Genomic DNA, 21862 nt, shown 5'->3' with positions numbered 1-21862 from the left:
AGAAGTAGCACCAGTGAGTAGAAGTTAATTTTAGCACAGTCTGGGGAAGAAATTTGTAACAATCAAGGCTGTGTGAAAACAAATGCAGCCTATCCAGAAATGGTAGAATCCAGTGAGTACAGGTGTTGAAGCAGAGGCTGGATGAGCATCTCTCAGGGATTGCAGAGACACGATCCCTGCACAGTGGATGGGCAAACCACGAGCCCCAAGGTCACTTCTACGCCACAGTTCTACTAGCTGATTTGTAGGTAATTGGTGGGGGGGGGGGGGGTCCCTTCCTGCTTGACGTTCAATGGCTCTGAAAATGCAGCATGAGATAATCAATTTACAAAGATGTTAGGTTTTGATGAACCTAAAGAACTGAATCAAATTCAGTGTCTGGAGCCTGTGACTGGCACTGAAAACTGGTCTGAATGTGATAGACACTTGAGGAAGAAGCTAAATCAACAAACTCTGGTTTGAAAACAGAGGTTATTTGACTTGGCCCATCGTTAACTCCAACACAAAATTTGGGAGTCAAAGTGATGAAGAAGCAGTGATTATGTGAAGAACAATTCTCAATGATAGTTACCTCAGTTCCAATCATCATGTCCCTTCACCCCCTGATTCACTACAAAGAATACACACAAACACCAGGGCCATCTCGGAAAAATTAAGTAAGGCTGCTGAGAGGTACATTCACCAGCCTATTTTCATCTCTACAAAAGAAAATTCACTTAGTTCCCTTTTCTAAAATAACAATAAACAGTAACTTTTAATTTGTGTATGTACAAACATTTTAAGGAACCATCAGATCAAAATAAGGGCTTACTCAATCAACCTCTGCTCTCAGGATGTTCTGCAAGAGAAGTTCCTTTCCATCCGGTCTGTCTTACAAGAATGCTGTTTCCTTTTACAGAAAGAGACACTGTCCACATTCATGTACTTGAAAAAAGCAGAAGTTAAGCTTTTTAAATGTTTGAGACAAAGCAAATTGAAACTTTTCTGAGATTGATTAGAGAATAAAAGTAAATACTACACCAAGGAATTTTAAATTGAGAAATCAGAGGTAGAAAGAACCTTAGAAGTCACTGAGTCTAATCCCTCACTGAATGCAGGAGATCCTTCTACAGGAGACCACCTGGGTCCTCCTTGAACAGCTCCAGTGCTAAGTCAGTTATGTACCCACTTCAAAAGGTAGTCACATATACTGTTAGATGGCAATCACTATTAGAGATGCCTTCCTAATACTGAGTCCCATTATTCTGCATTTTTATCTCCTGGTGCTGCTTCTAGACTCCTCCTGTATTTATATAAAATAACAAGGTATGCAAGATAAAGATGGAACTTAAGATAGCAGCTACTCAGGGGTGCTTGGGTAGCTCAGTCAGTTAAGCATTTGACTTTTGGTTTCAGCTCAGGTCATGATCTCGGGGTCCTGAGATCAAGCCCCACGTCGGGCTGCACGCTTGGTGCAGTCTGCTTGTCCATCTCCCTCCCCCTCTTCTCCTCCCCGCTCTCTCTCTCTCTCTCAAATAGGTAAATAAAATCTTAAAAAAAAAAAAAAAAAAAGATAGCATCTACTCATGCACCCAAGCAAATACGCGACAGATGAACCAACTCAATCCAGGAGGTCAGTGATAGAACAGAGACAGCAATCAGATTGCTATGACATCAGTGGAGATGAAGCAAAGCGACATTAGTACAACACTAAGCACTCACTGATGAAATGATTAGTCAATCTACATCTAAACTTATTTCAGCAGTTAACTTAAAATGTCTTTTCTCTAAAGACATTAAAGCTAAGAAATCAACAGGGAAGCAGACATTCTTCATCTTTCCGTAGGTGTTAGCAGTGCTTACAGACCTGGATTTGCCTTGACTTTGCTCAGCCCTGGGCAAGGGAGGACCAAAAAATTAAATACAACTGAAAAAGAGCCTAAAGGAATCAGTCCAAAAATAATAACATAGCCAAAGGGCCAGGGGCCAAAACAAGGCACATGTCTACAGCTGGGTGCAGCAGCTTTCCTCGGCAACTTTATACGGTGGCTATTCATTTCCTTGATATCCTAGCAAAACTAGTACTTGCTCTGAACTAGTCCAAAACATGCTTGTATGTATCTCATGTTATTTACTTAGCCCTGGCTAGCCACACAGTTAAAGATAGGGGTTATCTAAACTGTGCCACTAATCAGCTGTTTGACTTCAGGCAAGTCAATTCACTTCTCCAAGAGTCAATTTCCTTACCTAGATAAGATTATCTCTGAAACCTACCTCTTCTCAAAGGTAGTAACAATATCTCTAAAATTCATTGAGCTACTCTGAAAAGACTCAAAGAAGGGCAGTTAACTTTTAGTTATTTTAGGTCCGCACCACTCTTACTTTCCTGGTTAGTAGTAGGTAGGGATTCAATGTAGTTTAGGCTGTAACTCTTCCTTTCTGTCTGTCCCAGCAGTGGATAACTAGCGCATACTTAGGTGATGTTTCTGGTAATAAAAAGCTACCAAATCAACCAATCTGTACCATTATTACTCAACTCTTCAGAATACTTCAGAAGGGAAAGGGCAGTTCCTCCTACGGCCTTTTTTTTTTTACTCTGAAAAGGACACTCTGGCAAAGGTATGTTCTGATGATGTTATCACCCCATTCAAAGACATGTAACTGGACCCCCATGGCCAAGTGAACTTTTAAACTCCTAAGTGTAGCTTAAATTTTTGCCTGATCTGGGCCTTTCTAGAATCAATTCTTATTACTCCTCTCACCTCTATATACCAATAACCTTAAAACTGTGTGTACAGGTACCAGCTGCTATGTTCCAGCCACACACAGAAATGTCTGAAGGTAAATCCTACCCACAGACACCCAGAGGCCTTTTTCACATTCAGGAACAGGACACAGGCAGAGGGACTCCTGGGTGAGGTGAGTCCCTGATTCCAACCAGAGGGCCTCCAGCCAGTCCTGGAATGGCTGTGCAGTATTCTTGGTGGTGCTGTCTGAAAGCTTGAGACAAGGTCCAAGTCTCTTGGGGTTTCCCTGGGAGGTTCTGGTATGTGCTGCTATGATTGTTTTTATAGTAAAGAACCAACATATTTTAAGGAGGGAAAAAGAGCTAGTTAAAAGATTTTCTGCCCAGGGTTGAAGAATCTCATAAAGTCAGTGAGAAGATTCAGCTGATTACACAAGCTGATGCCTCCAGTGGAGGCCAGTCCTCTGATGTTACAAACATAGAGTACGACAAAAAATACAAAAAAAAAAAAAAAGGCCACCTCTTCACTTGAAGACAAAATAATAGGCTTTCTAGAAAAAGAACAGAAAAGTGAGCCCCCTAAGCTTTCATTTCATGCAGGGATGACAGCTTGCCTTCAAGGACAACACATGGTCACCCAAAGATACATCAAAATCTCTCCAATTCCTACTGACTGGTGCCAAAAACACTAAAAGCATCTTGGAAGAATGTAAAACAACTTCAGAGGAAAAGAATGGATGGTATGGTTGAAAATACTTATCTTCAGGAAAGCCTAGAGCTGCTTTCCCAGGAAGCCGCAGGGTGGAAGCAAAGAGCGTGGGAACAGAAGGGAAAAAACGCTTGAAAACTCAGACACAAATGAAATAGGTTGTAAATGATACAGAGAGCCAACTAAAAATCTCTGACTGAAACTGTGCTGGAGATGATGTGCTTAGAGATGCATGAATGACGGCAATTTGGGATTAGACAAAAAGAGTGGATCAGAAAATGGACCACCTAGACTATGAGTCCAAAGTCGACTGAAGAAATGCCTCCATGACTTAAATGTCCCCTTAAAAAGGCCTGAAGGGAAAAAGCTAAGAACATTTAAAAAATTATGAGAAGAAAATCAAATGAAAAAAGAGCTTACACATCCAACGAGAAATTTCCAAACTGAACAAGCATCTTTGCAATTTGAAGATTCACAGCTTGGAAGTGAAATTCAAGAGCTTTAGCTGAAACTTTGAACACTGACCCAACTACAGCAAGAACATATAATGAAACGTGCAGAAAGCTAATCCATGAGGTAATGTACTGCTTAGAAATGAAGAAACTTCCCAAAGTATATGAAAACACCAGCGGTATACACCAGAAGTGCAGCTCCTATGGAGAGAGGGCCAAAGACCTAGAGAGAGAACTGGAAAGAAACACTTCCTCTGCCAAAGATGGATTATGTCCCATGAGAAAAAAGCTCAACAAAGTTGGTTGGCATCCCTGTCGACTGAGAGGAAACCTCAATGAGCTAAGAAAAGAAACTGGTCATAGCAGACAAAAATTGGCTAAAAGAAAGTTTAAATTTCAACTTCCCCCCAGTGGCTATTCAACAAGCAGAGGCCTGAAAGGGCCAGGGCATCCCTCTCCTTCATCAGGTTCCCCAGGAAGGAGGAGGGTTAAACCATGAGGCCAAAGGGACCAGGGTCACATGCAGGTTTGATTTAGCTTCTAGAGCAGCTGCCCCCTGAACATCCACAGCCATCCATGGGACATGGGCCTATTTCTCACTTTAAAAGTAATTTTGATTTATCTCTTTTTAGGAAATGGCTGTTATTTAATGGATGCTACATTTGCTCTCATTATAATTCCTAAGATACTACTTAATATCATTCTTAGGAACATGTTATTTCCAATTCATTGGACTCTCCAGAATTGAACCGTACGACTACTGCACTTTGATGGAAATAAAATATCCACTATTACTTAAACCATTAAACTGAAGTTTGACATGACCACGTAGAGATACTTGAAACAATACAGGAAATGCAATGAGCTGTTATTTAAAAATCTACAAAAGTAACTTAACATTTATCTCAATAAATTTTGATTAATTTTAAAAAACAACGCAACACAGGGGTGCCCGGGTGGCTTAGTCAGTTAAGCATCTGACTCTCTGATTTTAGCTCAGGTCATGATCTCAGGGTCGTGAGATCAAACCCCAAGATGGGCTCCATGCCCAGCACGGAATCTGCTGGAGATTCTCTCTCTCTCTCCCTCTGCCCCTCCCCCCTCTAAAAACCAAACACACAAAAACAATAGAACACAAACAAAAAGTAAACGACACCCCCAGCTAAACTTAGTAATGTTTATATTCGTTTAGCCCTAAATTCATAGATGAATTTAGGGGAATTAACTTCTTGCAATTATTTGTTTCTTTTTTTTTTTCTTTTAAAGATTTTATTCATTTATTTGACAGACAGAGACACAGCGAGAGAGGGAACACAAGCAGGGGGAGTGGGAGAGGGAGAAGCAGACTCTCCACTGAGCAGGGAGCCCGATGCGGGGCTCAATCCCAGGACCCTGGGATCATGACCCGAGCCAAAGGCAGACGCTTAACAACTGAGCCACCCAGGCACCCCGCAATTATTTGTTTCTTAATTTTTAAATTTCCTTTTAACCATTGTTACTTCATTTAGAATGTGCTTTGCTATAAAAAAAAATATGCTTTGGGCGCCTGGGTGGCTCAGTTGGTTAAGCGACTGCCTTCGGCTCAGGTCATGATCCCAGAGTCCCTGGATCGAGTCCCGCATCGGGCTCCCTGCTCGGCAGGGGGTCTGCTTCTCCCTCTGACCCTCCCCCTTCTCATGTACTCGCTCTCTCTCATTCTCTCTCTCTCAAATAAATAAATAAAATCTTTAAAAAAAAAATATGCTTTGCTGTTTAACTGTTTTTAAATTTTAAGGTAGTCAAAATAAAAGTTTTCCCTTCTAAAAGAAAAACCAGTATGTACCAGTTCTTGTTAAATAAATGCTCCCATGAGAGAGCAGTATACAAGTTGTACTACATGCTGCTGGGCCTCCAAGTGGGAAGCCCCACTCTTTCTGGAGAACTTTCATTTCCACTTGGAGGATGAGGTCTCTTACTGTGTCAACAACCTCAGGAAGAGGCCTGGATGCCCAACTACAGAGAAATGAGTAAAAGAGCCCCATGTGAGCAGCAGCACAAAAAGGCTAATTTGGCTTTTACCTCAGGTCAAGTTCTCTAGAGAGTAAACTCCTGGGTGGTGGATCCTTAGATAGCACCTTTCTCCTGGAGGAGAGCGTGGTGCTCAGCAAAAAGAAATCAAGCAAAGTAACCAGGAAGCTACTCTGGTCCCATAAAGCTAAGGCATAGAGACCTCAGGATCAGGAAGTAGAAGAGGGACTAGGAACAAACCAAGGTAGGATCAACAATTGAATTTTGAAAGGGTGATTATTTTTTAGTCCAAAAATAGTGGATTATTTTTTAGGGGTATATATTTTGTAATAAATTCCCTTTTTTGTTCTCCCTTTGTACTCAAAGTTCTAAACAGTCTTAACAGGGCTAAAGGGAAAGAATCAAAGGAAGTGATTTGTGTCTGTATGAGCCAGAGCTTTAGAACAGAGATGGCAACATGAAGAAAGCATCACTAATCCAGAAGAAGCAACCCCAAGTGGGGAAGAGAAGCAGGACACATTGGAGCTACCTGGGCAACCCGTCATTTCTACTTTGGACTCTCCTTCCTGAATTCATATTTTGGAGGTTCTAAATTTTGGTCAGTAAGGAAAACTGGACTACTTATACTTTCCTGATTAACTTTGGATCTCTCACAAATAGCTGTACCTGGGATATTACTTGTATTTGCAAAACATCATTTTGTGAAAATCTTGCTCTATCCACTTTCCCAATCAAGCCTCTTCTTCTTGCCCTGATTCCCAGAGAATCTTGTTGTCCTGTGGCACTCATCTATGGTTTTTTGTTGTTGGGTTTTATTTTTATTTTTGTTTATTTCTGTAAGCTCCTTTATGTAACAACTAATTTAGTACACTTTTTTAAAACCTAGTATTTTTCTTATGTGGACTTGAGGTTTAAATTGCTTATTACTCAGAAAATCACACAAAGGTAATTTAAATATCCTACATAGAAAGTTAGGGAAAGGGTATCCTTAATGCTCTTTGTCTCCTGGTTAGCCCATGATATTTTGGCTCTAGCCAATTTCCTCTGCACAAAGACTCTGCTTAAAGCATTTATGAATAAGATAGAAGAGTGGCAGCTGAGACATGGCATCTCCAAAAAGGGAGGGAGGAAATAAAAAAATAGCTGCTTTCATTGGGGGCAGGAAGGAGATTGTTTCATTAGGAGCTAAACAGTGAGACTATCTCAGTACGAACAATTGTTTGGCTTGAAGGCTCTATGTGGGCAATTACTCCAGCAAAGGCTCAGCTGGGATGGAACACGGAGCCTGCCAGGACCGAGGGATAGGGACTGACACAGGCTTAAGTGTCTCAATCATGGCTTTGGGATCCCACAGCATCCCAGTAAGGATGCTCACAAAACATACTCTAACCCAGTCGGCAAACAGCATCATTCTGTACCTAACCCAGTCAAGACCGGATTTGCAAGAAATGAGGAAAAGATGGCACCGGGGGCGGGGGTTGGGGGGTGAGGATGCAAAGTTATTCAACCTGAAATCAACATATTGCAGCAAAAGTAACAAGTATTAAAATTAGATCTCATAAGAGAACTAGTACATTTCAATCACTACCTCAATGGCTAATAGCAGGTTGTGGGGAGGAGGTGGCGAGGGAGGGATCACTGAGCTAAAAGCTAGGCAATCATTTCAAAGTCAGCCAGGTGGACCTGATATTTCAAAACTTGGTATTATAATTAAATGAATTTCCTATCACTCATGACCTAACTTCAGGTAACAAAAGCTCACTTGATTCACTAGAAGTCATTGTCTTCACCCTCTAGGGACATTTACTTCTGTACATTTTTTAGGTTCTTTCAGGTTAAAGCCTTAACTTCCTCTTGGCAACAACCAGCATCTACTCAGATTCTGAAAAAAGTACTGAAGATGCAAATGAGCCCGCCCAGTTAGGACAGGCGTATCTTGAAAAGAAGCCACTAAAGAAGAGTGATATAGCTCTTGACCAATGAGGTTGCTCTTCATTCTCCATCCCCAGGATGGGTAATAAGCAGAAGAGGAACAATATGAAAATAGATAATTAAAAATAGCCCACCTTCAAACAGTACCACTCTCCTCTTTCTGGAGCAATGCCTCTCAACTGAAGCAATTTCCCCCAAGGGGCAATGTCAACGTCTGGAGACATTTTTAGTTGTCACAACTGGTGGGGGGGTGGGGGTGGGGGTGGGGGCAGAGAATGCTACTGGCATCTAGTGGGCAAGGCCAGGGATGGTGGTAAACATCCTATGAGGCACAGGACAACCTCTCAACAAAGAAGTATCCAAAATATCAACAGTGCTGAGGTTGAGAAGTCCTCTACAGGAATCATTTCTAGGCCATTTAGTTTGAACATTTAGATATAGAATTCCAAAATTGGAAAGAACTTTAAGGATTATCTAGTCAAGCACAGTTGGGGAAACTAAGGTCCAGAGAGGCCAAGTCATTTAACCAAGTTCATAGAAGAAATTACCAGCTAGGCTGGAATTAGAATCATCTTTATACACCCCCAAATATGTGTTATACATGGATGCTCAATAATGGTCACTAAATTGATATCCTGCTCTTTAGGTGGTCTTTTCTATTATAACAAACAATTCACTCTCTGCTGCTGGGAAGCCCAACATCTGAGACTGTGTATGAAGGCTTATTCACACCCCTTCTTACCCATATTCTTCTTCCTCAAAGGAAGCCCAGAAGTGGAGAATATACTAGAGCTCAAGAACAAGTGGCCAGGCAGAATATGCCTTTCAATTATTTGAAGGGAGGCTCATGCCTTTCTGCCAGAAGGAGGCTTTTTATACAAAACCTGAGTCCACAAACAAACCCTTGTGCAAGACCACGAACACATGACGTTCTCTCCCCAACGGTGTGCAGCAGCTTTCCTAACACATCAGAGGAGCCCCAACCAATGGCAAACAGACGGAAAATCAGTGCCAGTTTAACTGAATCACAACCGTATCCAAACAAGCTAGAGAACTTTCATTTCCAAACAAACAGAAGACTAGAAATTAATTCTGGGATCAAAGTACAGACGGTCGCATGTTAGTCATCAAAACAGCCCTGGCTTAAGGGAGGAGAACAAAGGGTGAAGATTTGGCTCTTTCAAAAAGAAAACACTACCATGTTTAAAAACTAGATATTTCAGAATTGGGTATAATGAGATTCGGGTCAGATGTGGTGCAAGGGGGTGGGGCAAATATTAGCGGTACGGATAGAAAGGTCCTGCAAAAAGAACAGTGTGTAGAAGAATCCAGGGTAGGTCTCTAGGAAAAAAATCACAGCTTCAAAAGAGCTAAAGTAAGGTTCTTCAAATTAAACAGACCTGTTCCAGTGGGTACAAGAAGAGCTTCTAAAACTGCTGCAAGGTTATTATTAATTTCTGCAGCACCTGAGAACAGTGTCTAAATATTTACTCCCATCCCACAAAAAGGCTAAAGGAGTGCTTTTTCAGCCTCCTGTTTCACACCCCATGCTACATTTCTCCCAAGATGCAAGATGATGTGCCACACTACAACCTCCTACTGAGAGGGCAGAGTACTAGCTTCGTGACTGGCTCCAGCTTTCAATGTGGCACGGATGCCAAAAGCACAAAAAAAGAAAGGGCACAAAGAAACTACAACAAAACCACCATGAAATTCACCTGCTTGGCTTCCTGGAATGTCACAGATCTTCAAATATCTGAGTTAACAGCATGAGAATAACTTTCAGAAGACAAAAAAAGAATATGATCTGAACACACATCGAAAGAATAACAGTGTTCACGATGGAGGCATAGACACTATGTGTCAGATGCTGCCCATTAGGCATACAGATATACATGGGACACAGTCCCTGTCTTGATGGAATTTATAGTCCAAGGAAAGCTCTTATTAAAAAAAGAACCAGGGGTGGCTGGGTGGCTCAGTCGGTTAAACGCCCGACTCTTGGTTTCGGCTCAGGTCATGATCTCAGGGTCTTGAGATTGAGCCCCACGTCAGGCTCTGTGCTCAGGGCAGAGTCTGCTTAAGACTGTCCTCCCTCTTCCCCTGCTCTCTCTCAAATAAATAAATCTTAAAAAAAAAAAACAAACAACTAAAAAACCCCCCAAAACAAACAAAAACACGGTAGTATTAACCCCTTTCTACCAATGTAGGACCTCTAATCCATCTTCCCAGTGGACTGGTTAAGTGAAGGAGGACTATATGAACAACATTAAGATGCTGATCAATACACAACAATATTTCCATATATCAACCATATAATGTGGAAGACTATGCATGAGATAAGAATATATGTTGGCCCATCTTTCTGTGATCATGTTCCATAAATCTGTTCCTTATGGTCAAGCCAGGATTCTCCATAGCTCTCCACTCTTTGCCTCAACAGATGTCCACTACAGTGAAGCAGTTCAGAATGACAACCCCATAGCAAGGTTGTCTCTGCATGGGCTCAGCCCAGAGGACTTCCTGACAACTTTTTAAAATTAGAGGGCCCACGTGACCACTCACCTCTGAACACATAATCCATTAGTCTAACAGCAATACAAAAATTTACATTGTACCATTATTTACAATATTGAAAAACTAAAAATTCTAATGTCCAACAATTGGGCAAGAGTTAAATAAGTAATGACATATTCAAATGATGGAATATAATAAAGGTATTTAAATGTTTTTAATGTCATGAAAAATGCTTATGATAAATGTTAAGCAAAACAATAATGACATAAAATTATTATGGAATAAGCGCAAGTAAAAAAAATGGATGATAGGGATTTTGTGAAGTATCTTCTCCATCATTATATTTTCTCATACTTGACAAAGATTTTTTTCACAAATGAGTAATTTTCAAAAGCAGAAAAAAAATAAAGTGTTCGCTTTTTTAAAAAGATTTTATTGATTGATTGATTGATTTATGAGACAGAGTGCTCGGGAGTGGGGTTGGGGGGGATAGGGACAAAAAGACTCTGTGCTGAGCATGGAACCTAAAGGGGTGACAGAATGGGGTGGGGTGGGGGGTGCTTGAGCCCACGACCAAGATCATGACCTGAGCCAAAATCAAGAGTCGGCTGTCCAAACTACTGAACCACCCAGATGCCCCAAAGTGCTTTTTTAAAAAATAGCATTTAGGGGCACCTGGGTGGCTCAGTCATTAAGCATCTGCCTTCGGCTCAGGTCATGATCTCAGGGTCCTGGGATCGAGTCCCGCATCGGGCTACCTGCTCGGCAGGAAGCCTGCTTCTCCCTCTCCCACTCCCCCTGCTTGTGTTCCCTCTCTCGCTGTGTCTCTCTCTGTCAAATAAATAAATAAAATCTTTAAAAAAATAAATAAAATAAATAAATAGCATTTAATGATGTTTAGCTAATAAGCGTAAGGATGCTCACGCCTCCCCACTCCCCAATATCCCACAAGACAAAAAATAACTGGTCTATGGTAATGAATCTTTTTTCTTCCTTCAATGCATTAAGAAGTCTAATGAAACTGAGCCCTATTTTTACTCTGCCCACAGTATGGATCTTTGATTTGAGTCACTGTGTCAGACTCCTGTTCAGAAATGAGGCTCAGAACAAAGTCAGAATGCTCAGAGGAGCTGCTTTGGAATCTTCCTTCTAATGCTGCTTTAAGGATTCTTCCCTTCTCTCACCTACAAGCTGGGATGTTAACACAGCACTCACACTTCAGGAAAGAGTTTTTCTCACAATTCTCCTCCGTCTAAAATAGCTCCTCTAACCAAACTCCTCAGGCCTACCTTCAGAGAGACAGGGTCCCGGGTTCCAAACAGCTTTCTTTCAACAAATATGCTTTCAACATAGCAGAAGAGGCTGAATCTTTCCCACTCTTTCTTTCTCAAATCAGCTGTCACACTTATATTGGTTTCCATTAACTGTGCTGTTTATTGCTATTTTGAATAAAAGTGTCATGGTAAGAACAGGGAATTTCCTTCCTATTTCTCACTGAAGGGCTTGTGTCATTTATAACCCAAGTGGTAAGTATCAACAAGAAGAAGACACCAGCACCCTCTCCTTTCTGAGCTTTATACTGCAGCATGTTACCCGCTCACATAGAAAATTCTGTAAGATTATTTTTTGGAGGCATAAGAACAAAAGCAACCATCTAAACAATATTAAGACAAAATGTTTAACTTAAGGCTTGAAACACCAGAGAACTCATCTCTAAATCTACACACTGGGGGACTTCCAGTAAGGCAAGGAAAGAGGAAGAAGTTGAACAACAAAATGTACTTTCAGTGCACTTCAGGAAGTAATATTGTAGGATTAATATCAGTAAACCTGAATTTAAAGATGTAAGCTCTGCAGTAGAGGCTTGGGGATTTTATGGTCTTCCCAAAACTAGCTGTGAAAGACAGCATGCTTGTTTGGAAAAAAAAAAAGAAAAAGAAAAGGTTCTCTATTTTCTCAAATCACTATGCTAGGCCAGGCTTATCGACTATAGCTGAGTGGAGGTCTCTCTTACTCCTGCTTTGCCTTATTACTTTTGACACATCATAAAATGAGAACATTACACATTTATTTTTGGGGTGAGGAGAAAGGACATGGAGCCTGAGGGATCCAGTTCTCATTGTTTCAAATTAACAAATTTCTTTTTGAAAGTCCTGACTTGAAATTAAAAAAAAAAAAATCAACATTCTCCAATTGGGCTTATGAAATCCAAAACTTTCTAAATAAATTGTATCCTACATGCATTTAAAAGCACACAGAATACCCATAGGAAATATGCAAACTGGGGCAGCGGGGGAGAGGGCTATGGTCAACAAAAATGGTCAGAGAACTACTTAACATTACTTGAAAATGAAAAGTAGCAGCAATATTAAAATCTTATTACTACCCAGTGATATGTTACAAAGGTGGGATTCCAGGGCAAGTTTCAGCCACACATGAGGGAGGATGGGGAAGGGGGGCGGGGCAGAGGAGTGTTGGACAAACTGAAGACAACCGCCAGGGCAACCTTACACTGATGGATGGCCACAGCTGAAGGCAGATTTGGCTCATCTCTGGGGTTTTCCACTGGGAAGGGACCAGCAGTTCAGCCATCAATGGACCAGCATCCACAAAGCCTGTGGGGAAATACAGGAGCCAGAAGAGTGGGGTAGGGAAGGAGAAAGTTTGGAAAATGGAAGAGTCAAATACAGTAGCAAAATGTTGTAATTATTAAACATGAGGCTTCAAAAATGCATAGATGTACCTCTTAAATTGAAATGAACTGGCTGAAAAGAACTGGTACTCTGGGAAGCAGTCTGATACGCTTTTTAGAACCAAATTACTTTTTAATTACATCTGTGAATTATACCTGCCAAGAGGAAATTAATTTTTGGAGGAAAGAGAAAAACAATGAAACCTATGCAATTTTTATAGATGGTAACTTTACTCAGAGTCCTCTACATGTGGCCCCTGTGGAAAATAACAGCCTAAGAACAAACATACTCACACTCTACTGAAAACCTTCGCTGGCCTAGTTCCACCAAGTCCATTAATGTAGCAGGGGCCCAAAGGCAGGTGACCTGATTGACAAAAAAAAGCCCTTCTAGAAAGTGCCAAACTTCTATTACATAGCTCATTAAACACTTTATAATCAAGAAGAAAACTACTAGCGATAACTTGGAAAGCTTGGCCTTGAAATGGGGCAGCAGCAACCTCCCTTGTAAAACAAACTTGAAAACAACTTTTCAGGTCCAGAAGAAAGTTGATCCAGTGGTCTTACCTCCCTCCCCCAGTGCTAACCTACCTAAAGTCGTGGGGGAAAAACCCCAGACAAACAATAAGACTAGTTAAAATGATGTGGCACAAGGAAAATTAGGTCTATTGCAATTACCTTAACATTAACTGTCAAGGAAAGTCTAATCTGTACCACGAGGCTGCAATCCTCAAAACTCTCTTTGTACATCTTATGTGTTGACTCAAGTCTTTCAGTTGTAGATGGGACAAGCTCAATGTATGTGTGTACATTCATATATGTACACACACACACACACACAGTCATGCCCAAGGCATCCCAAAATCAACAGGATGGGAAACTTATTTCCTGAATAACCAAATTGATAAACTGCCCCTGGAAGATTCAACAGAAGCCAATTTTCCTAGACACACATCCTAATTATTTAGGCAATGACTGAGTTGTTACGTTACCTCCTGGGACTAATTATTGTTTCAGCAACAGTTAAGATTCTTTAGAAGCACAAGAGGTTGTATCTGCCTGAAAACCCTTCTTATCTCTGGTCCAAAATAACTCAACTATTACCTCCAAGGAGAAAGAATTACATCTTGGGAGATTTTTTTTTTTAAGTGCTTTGTGCCTCTGCCTGTTTCCACTTAGATCTTACCCTTGCTCCACTCTGTCAGTGGGAGCTACATCTCCCAGGCTCCCTTGCCAACCAATTTCTGGGTAAGTTCCATCAATGGGAGGTAACAATAAGGATAAGATGTAGGAGGAGGAGGGAAGCCAGGGTAATGCTCTCTTAACAGGGTCACAGTTCCAGCTGCCACCAAACGACTTTTCTTTCCATGCTTCTAGCTCACACCAGATAGCTCAGACTTCAGGCCTTTGGTATCACCAGCACCTTCTAATTTCCTTAGGGGCACACTAGCTCCCAGGTGTTGTTAATCCCTGGGTTGCCTCACCAGCCCATTTACCTTCTAGGCTCTTATATCATCCATGTAACCTATTCTGTATATTAAATTCCCTGTTTGGGACACCTGGGTGGCTCAGTCAGTTAAGCATCTGCCTTCGGCTCAGGTTGTGATCCCAGGTCCTGGGAATGAGCCCCACATTGGGCTCCCTGCTCAGTGGGGAGTCTGCTTCTCCCTCTCCTCCCCGCTTGCTCTCTTGCTCTCTCTCTTTCAAATAAATAAATAAAATCTTTAAAAAAATAAATTCCCTCTGCTTGTACTATCTACAGTGGGGTCTGTTTCTCTGCTAGGTCCCCAACTTTAAAATATGTTTTAAAACTTAGGTTTCTTAAGAATTAAACAAATATTCAGATAACCTGTTAAAGATTTCTTCTAGTAAGAAACAAAAGATTTATAGATGACAAGATCAATTCATTCATTCAAACAAATATTTACTAAGAGCTACATCTATACCAAGCACTACTCTAGGTGCTGGAAATACTACAGTGAATAAAACAGGCACAACCACCCCTGCCCTCATGGAGCTTACATTCTAGTGGACATGTTAACAGTGGCACAGTATAATTTTTAAAAAATTTATCAATATAGGAATATTTCTTTAACAACAGAGGAATTTGGTTAAAGGAAATTAACTTTAAGGTGTTCTACTCTACATAGATTTGGTTCCTACCTTTTCAGTGTGGTAAGCTGAACTGTCACATTCCAGGGGCCAACACAGAACTTCTTCAAAATTAGTATCTACTTAAACTGTCCACTTGCTCAAAGAGAAGTACAACTGTGATAACGATTTAAGCAGACACAATAACAGAAGTCAGGCACTGTACGCTTAGAATGTAAAACATACGTGTGCTTTATGCAGATTCCTGCTTGGCATCTTTTCTACAGGGATATCATTTGGAGGAGTTGAGTCTGAGTCCATTTAACAAGTCATTTTGTCCCTTGTCTGTGCCATAGGTAGGGTCCATCAACATAACATACAGAGCCAGCTACAATGTGGATAATGAGTAAAGTGCAGCAGTCACTAATTGCATGACGTCATTTCCAAGATGGAATTTTCAGGCAGAAGAATAGAAACAGACAATGACTCATGTGGTGAACAGTTATATAGACAACTGTGCCCAAGAAAGCTGCCACCTACATATCATAATGACATCAGATGAAAAATGCAGAAAGTAGTTTTCTGATTTATTGGAAAGCAATAGGTTTGCTGAAAAGTATACTGAGAGATCAGGCTGCAGCTACCTGCTTACACCTTCTAAGCACTGAGCAACCAAGAGCACACATCAAATATTCAGCACTCTTAGACCACTTGAGTATTAAGCATGCTCAGCCTCAAAAATCAATGTCAACTCCAGAAGTGACATAATATCTACCGCTGGCATTTCACTAGACTTTTCTAAGATAATTTAATGTACTTGCATACACTTCCATGTTGGTCTTGTGGGCACAATACTGAGACCGTTCTTACTACTCATCAGTTAGAAAACATTTCATGTCTTTAATACTTATAATTTCATTTGAGTAGTAGGTGGACTTCCAATAGTATGGGCTTCTTACACAATAGAGAGTCTAAATCATATTCATAATCCCAATACTATAAAGCAAATCAACTACAGGGCTAGAATTTTAACCTTATTGGCCCCTGCCTACCTTTATCCCTTGCCACTCCCCAACATGTAGTTAAAATATACTAGAGAATCCGGGGCGCCTGAGTGGCTCAGTTGGTTAAGCGACTGCCTTCGGCTCAGGTCATGATCCTGGAGTCCCTGGATCGAGTCCCGCATCAGGCTCCTTGCTCAGCGGGGAGTCTGCTTCTCCCTCTGACCCTCTTCCCTCTCATGCTCTCTCTCATTCTCTTTCAAATAAATAAATAAAATCTTTAAAAAAAAAAAAAAAAAAAAAAAAATATACTAGAGAATCCTCCCACCCACCCACACACTCAATACCTTGCAGGCTTTGCACATTCTGTTTCCTCTGCTTCCAAGCCCAAGTTCCCTAAATTCACCTGGCAAAGTCACGCTTATCGTTCAAGACACAGCTTACTTGTCTCTTTGAAGCCATGACTTCCTGAGGCAGACTAGTCTGCTTTCTCCAGAGCTTTCATTTCTCCCTGCACACAATGCCATGATAATACTACACTGCATCATTTATCAGTTTATACATCTGCTTCCCCATTCAACTGTATGATCCTTCGGACCAAAGACAGGGCCTTTGAATCTACCACATATCCTGATACGGTGTCTGACACCAAGTAAGTGCTTAACAAATATTTTCAGAATGAATACATATAGTGTGGGATTGCAGGCTTGCAGAGTTCCCCCTAAACGATAAGGCATTTTCTACTCTCTATCCCACTGCCACAGAATGATATTTAAAGGACAAGGAGAACAAATAGGAAAGTATCTCCCAGGGAACAAGCTTAACAAGTTGATATTAAAAGACAATCTAATGAGGACTTTGATAAATTACTTTCAGTGTAACTGTGTCAACCCAACCATGACTGTTCGAGTTAAGGTGCATTAGCTGTAAAAACCCAGAAAAGGGGCGCCTGGGTGGCTCAGTCGTTAGGCGTCTGCCTTCGGCTCAGGTCATGATCCCAGGGGCCTGGGATCAAGCCCCGCATCAGGCTCCCTGCTCAGCGGGAAGCCTGCTTCTCCCTCTCCCACTCCCCCTGCTTGTGTTCCCTCTCTCACTGTGTCTCTCTCTGTCAAATAAATAAATAAAGTCTTTTAAAAAAATAAAAATAAAAATAAAAAACCCAGAAAAGTTATTTGATCTTGGCTGGAGAAGGGTGTTTAACAACTAGAGATGGACACAAAACTTCTGTTGTCTTGATCTGATGGAATTTTTTTCAACCTCTCAAAAGGTGCCACAGATACAGGTAAAATAATTAAAAATTGATAGGAAAGTTCATGTTCTAAGGAATGCTAGTTAACAAGCAATGACTTAGCTATCTATCAACACAAAACAAATATAAAGCAAAGCTAGAGATTAATTTACTGAAGTTAAAATTTAGGACTACTGTAAAAAATTTCTACACAAAGATTCCCTGGTCTAATCTTTCATACAAGTTTAAAGAGTGAGGAAACATCCAAAGATCATCCTCAAGGGTACCATAAAGTACATTTGCAAAAGTGCCAGAACCCCCATATATAGGAAATGGTTTTGGCTTAAAGACTAGGGAATTACTGGGTGAGTCATTCTAACCATGGCTTCCAGTAACCAGAGTACTTAAGGGAATAAAGTCAGAAAGTGAAACAAATAAAACCAAGATAGAATAAATAAGACCAGCAATGGTGGTAATAAGTAATGCTTACATTTGTGTAACACTTTAATTACCAGGCACTTTCATTTTTCAAATGAGGAAAATTAAACTGAGAAAGTTCAGTGCAGTACTGAAGGTCACAAAGCTAAAATAAGCAGAGTGAAAGAGTTTAACTGGATGTTTCAACATCAAGTCGACAGCCCCTTCCATTACTTTGCTTCTGTGCCACCTGAAAGGTGGGCTTATTTGAGCTACGGATGGGCCTAGGACACTTTCTAAGATGCCTTCATCAAGAGCAGATGTTTCCAAATCACTTAAGCATCTCTTTCAACTTAATCAAGACAACCTAGGTATAGCCTTAGAACTGCATGGAGCACTGGGTGTTATACGCAAACAATGAATCATGGAACACTACATCAAAAACTAATGATGTAATGTATGGTGATTAACATAACATAATTTAAAAAAAAAAAGAAAGTCCCTTGAAAGAATGAAGAAGCGGGCGCCTGGGTGGCTCAGTCGTTAAGCGTCTGCCTTCGGCTCAGGTCATGTCCTGGGATCGAGTCCCACATCAGGCTCCCTGCTCTGCGGGAAGCCTGTTTCTCCCTCTCCCATTCCCCCTGCTTGTGTTCCTGCTCTCGCTCTCTCTCTCTCTGTCAAATTAATAAATAAAATCTTAAAAAAAAAAAGAATGAATGAATGAAGAAGCTCTTTAATGTACATGGAGAGAGCACTTACATGCTTTCCACGTTATACTGCTGACTGAAAAATGCAAGGTGTCATGGACTGTGAGCAATACACTACTACTTGCATAAAAGCACTGCAAAAGAATATATTTAAATGTAGTTGCTTGCCTGTGCATATATTATCTCTTAAAAGTCCCATAAGAAATTACCAAAAGTGGTTACTTCTAGGAAGGGAAAATGGTGGCTAAGGGACCAGGAATAAGAACACAACTTTTCATTGTATATACTCGCCTTTGAACCTTTTATATTTTGAACACATGAAAGTGCTACCTTTTCCGAAAAGCATATTTAAATCTAAGAGTATGTAGTGGAAACTGGAACAGAGGCAATAGTTAGGTAATTCAAGGTAAAACATTTCAGAGGCATGATGTAGCAGAAGGGAAAAGTACAAAATATTACAAAGTTTCTGTCAAACTCCAGAATTCTAAGTGGTGTTTCACAGTCTGAAGTATGAAGTAAATATTCCACAAGACCATCAAATCTCTTATATTTTAATTCTTTGTTCATTAAAAAGCTCTCAAATTTTTACAGACCTTGGTACTGAGAAAGTAATGTCCTAATAGTGGACACAAGTATCCAGGTCATCAGAAAGACAGATCCCTACATGGTAAATAAGATAGAGCCTAGTTTAAACCAGTCTCTGAAGAGGGTGATTAGCAGCTATTCCAGGCACACTGATAAAACATGGAACCGCAGAGCTAAAGATTAAGCCTTGGACTAGTACAACCTCACAAGGGTCTATCCAAAAATGGGACCCAGCCTAAACTATGTAGAGTTACCACTGACATATCTGGAATTTTTAGTATGTTTGTCCTTTGTCCTATCACTACTTAAGTCAGTCCAAAAATTTACCCTAAAGGTCACAATGTCTTTGGGTGATGAGGAAACCATATCTTTGGACCTAAAAGTAAGTCAAAGCATTTTTTAAAAGGCAATATCTAAGCAGCTTTCTCTGCCACACAGGAATCACTTCAGTGCCTTAGGGATCCCAGAAACCAGTGAGTCTTATGCTCAAGAGAGTTAAAAATCCCAGGATCAACAAAACTTGTACTACGTAAAGAAAACACATGCTTGTTCTCTACTCTGATGTTCACATTACACATCCAAAGATAATCACATCCTTAAACAAGTGTATTTAAAAGAAGAGCCATTGCCAAAGGGTTATTTTAGAACATCAGAAAAATACTGCTCATAGGTCTGCAGTCCAGGGCTACATCATCTGATTTAATATTAATAGATGAGCACTCACTCACCAGGTCCTGTACAATTAGCTCTCAATTTTCTAAGAAACAACATGAGACACAGGGATAAACTCAGATCCAAATCTCATTTTCCAAACCTAATAGTTTTTAAATACCTCTTCCCACTACATGTATTTTTTACCAGAGCTAACAGGTAACTTAATTTGATATGAGTGTCTCTTCCTACCATGATCCAGTAGTTGTCTGTATGATCATTATAACAACCAAAATTAGGGAAAAGGAGGAGGAAAATTAGTGAGAAGGGTTGAAAGTGTGGAAGGAGTTAGATAATACACAAACTGGATAAACTGAGGCCTAAACAACATGTTATTTAACTGAATTGAAAGATGACTGACACCTTGTCATTTCACGTTTAATACAATGGCCAATTCACTGAGGCCACCAAGCCAAAATGTAAAACTAATTTGTGAAAAGAAATCATTTCAGGAACCAGGATTCTACCATTGACAGCAGTTAATAAAGTTTACAACCCAGCAGTTACTAGTTCTCATCAAGAATTAACTACTGTTTCATTATCTGATCCCCAGTAATGCTATTGATAAAAAGCAATGGAAAATTTGGGAAGAAGTGATGAATCAAGCTCTCTCTTCCATATGTTATATTTCATTGGAATATGAGTAAGTATGAGTGGTAGGAGAAATGGGATGTTGGGGGTAGTCATCAAAATGGCATCTGACTCCCCAAATGTAGCAATGCTCACTCTAGTAGGTTGCTTCACTGTGACTCAAGATCTGTCAATTGAGGTCATAAGGGAATTTGAGTAAAGCCAGGAAATAATACTCCTAAACTTTAAACCGAATCTTCCAAAAAGTCTAGGACAAGATTTAACAAGAGTCAACTATAAGAAATTAACCTATTCAACATAAATGGATTCTAAAATACTTTTTAAATCAAATTCTTGCTAAGGCAAAAATGCAGGAAAGAAGTCTGGGCACATGTTTTCCTAAAAGTACATGCCATTTATTTATTGGCAGAGGACATTAAAATATACTAGATGTTTAAATCAATGTATCGTTCCCCTGTTCTCCTTACATAACCTTATTTTTCTAAAATAAAAGGTAATTACCTAAAGGCATCAATTAGGCATGTACTTCCTTTCTCAATATTGATAAACATAAACACATTTGAATCTTTGTTGTATACTATGCACCCAGTATGCTACATTGCCAAACGACTGTGGTAAATCCACTGCATTATGAACAGAAGCAAATTAACAACAGCTCCCATAACTATGCCCTTCTCCCCAAAGGGAAAAGAATTTTCCCAACTTCTCCAATTACATCCCAAAGAATTCAGAAAGAAAATAAGGAAACAAAATATTTACAGAAGTTTGTATCTATAAATTCTGAGTGCTAATAACCAAGCTTTCACTTATAACCAAGCTTTCCTATCGTACTGATCTTTAATTGGATCAAATCATGCACCTTGGAGGGCACAGCACACAAGGATTAAATGGCTCTAACAATATACAATGATCATATTTCACCTTTGGAAGGGTAATGACCACGGAAGCAACAAATTTGATGCATCCCCTGCCTCCTTCTCTCCACTGATTAAACGGATCCTGCACTACAGCCACAATCTGCTAGTTTCAGCCCGCGCGCGCGCGCGCACACACACACACACACCGGCTCCAACGCACTCCACCGCCAGGGCTAGTCTGTCTAGAAATCCGCACTGTGTCACTGCATAAGGCAGGTTCCCACTTCACACATCCAGGAAGAAGAAAGCCACCTATGCACTCTGTCAGATCTCAGCAAGACTGTAAAATGACACAAGGAGCTGCTAAGCAAATAGCGGGCACCAACAATCACCTTAAAAAATTATTTAAGCGGTTTTCCTGCCGTCATCTCACTTCCCTCGTCTCCCTCCCTCTCTTCCTCCCCCTCTCTCAGCCTCTTCGCCCCCCCCCCCGTCCCCGCCTACACACACACACACACACACACACACACACACACACACACTGCAGTTCATCACTCAGCTTTGCAAGTGGAAGGTGGTGAGCTCCAGGCTGCCTCTGGAACGACAGCCGGCCCAGAACTCATTCGGAGCCCTGACATAC

The 21862-nt window shown here is 40.6% G+C and overlaps 1 protein-coding gene across 2 annotated transcripts in view; it reads right to left on the bottom strand.

Annotated features, from left to right (window-relative positions):
• The window catches only part of SMAP2 (small ArfGAP2), a 48723-nt gene that overhangs the window by 26079 nt on the left and 782 nt on the right, over positions 1-21862 (bottom strand). The window lies entirely within an intron of this gene.

This window comes from Neomonachus schauinslandi, chromosome 4, assembly GCF_002201575.2.
Source record: "Neomonachus schauinslandi chromosome 4, ASM220157v2, whole genome shotgun sequence".
Taxonomy (NCBI): domain Eukaryota; kingdom Metazoa; phylum Chordata; class Mammalia; order Carnivora; family Phocidae; genus Neomonachus; species Neomonachus schauinslandi.
This window is presented reverse-complemented; position numbering and strand designations above follow the sequence as displayed.